This window comes from Tupaia chinensis, unplaced genomic scaffold (genome assembly GCF_000334495.1).
Source record: "Tupaia chinensis unplaced genomic scaffold, TupChi_1.0 Scaffold146758_1, whole genome shotgun sequence".
Lineage (NCBI taxonomy): Eukaryota > Metazoa > Chordata > Mammalia > Scandentia > Tupaiidae > Tupaia > Tupaia belangeri.
In genome coordinates, this window is record NW_006206613.1 from 107 (window position 1) to 955 (window position 849).

General features: G+C 40.2%; 1 pseudogene; it reads right to left on the bottom strand.

The window, feature by feature from the left end:
* Positions 1-279: 279 nt before the first annotated feature.
* On the bottom strand, positions 280-548 carry LOC102476222 (ubiquitin-like protein 5; annotated as a pseudogene).
* Positions 549-849: the final 301 nt, after the last annotated feature.

Sequence of the window (849 nt, forward strand, 5' to 3'; positions counted from 1 at the left end):
ATTTCAAACCGGTTCTTTAACATGTAGTTGGGTCCGGTTTTTTCATCTGTTCAGACAAGCTCTACTTTTTAATTGGTGAATCGAACTTGGATAATTAGAGCGATTATTGATATAGATGAATTAATGTACCTGTTTATTAATGTTTTCTCTTTATTATCCCAATTATTTGTTTTTATTTTTGTTTTCCATGTTTTTTCACACCTGTACTTTTTTTTTCAACATCTCAGTTTTTATTAATGTGAGTTTTTAAAAACAAGCATCTACATCAGCGTGGGGGGTGAAGGTGGGCGAGGAGGAGGGGTGGAGGAGGGAGAAGGGTTTCTGCTCTATTGGTAATAAAGTTCCAGTTTCATCCCGTCATGGATTTCATACCCCCCCCCGAAACACGTGATCCTTGAAAATCGCGGACCATGTTTTCAGCATGATCTTGTTCCAAGGGGTGCCAGTCTGGGCTGCAATAAGCTTCTTAAGGTCCCCAATGGTGTCATCCCTTTTGCATTTCATGGGACCTTCTTCCCCAGAAGGTCGTTGCAAACCACCTGGATCATCCTGGCTGGAGCTTGAATCACCTCGAACCCGCCGCCACCACAACCTCCAGGCTGGAACATTTAGCCCCTGCTCACACCTGTACAGGTTTTAATGGGCAATTTATATAAGCATGTTTTCTCTCCTTTTTTAGTATGTGAATTAAACTTGTTTGTTTTCTGGTTGTCCTAGAGTTTTCATCTACATTTACACCTACTTCAAGTTTATTTCCAGATGACACTATCCTGCTTCATGATTATTTCAAGTACCATAACTAACAACATTTTCCTAATTACCCCCTTACACGGTGTGTATTATTATTGT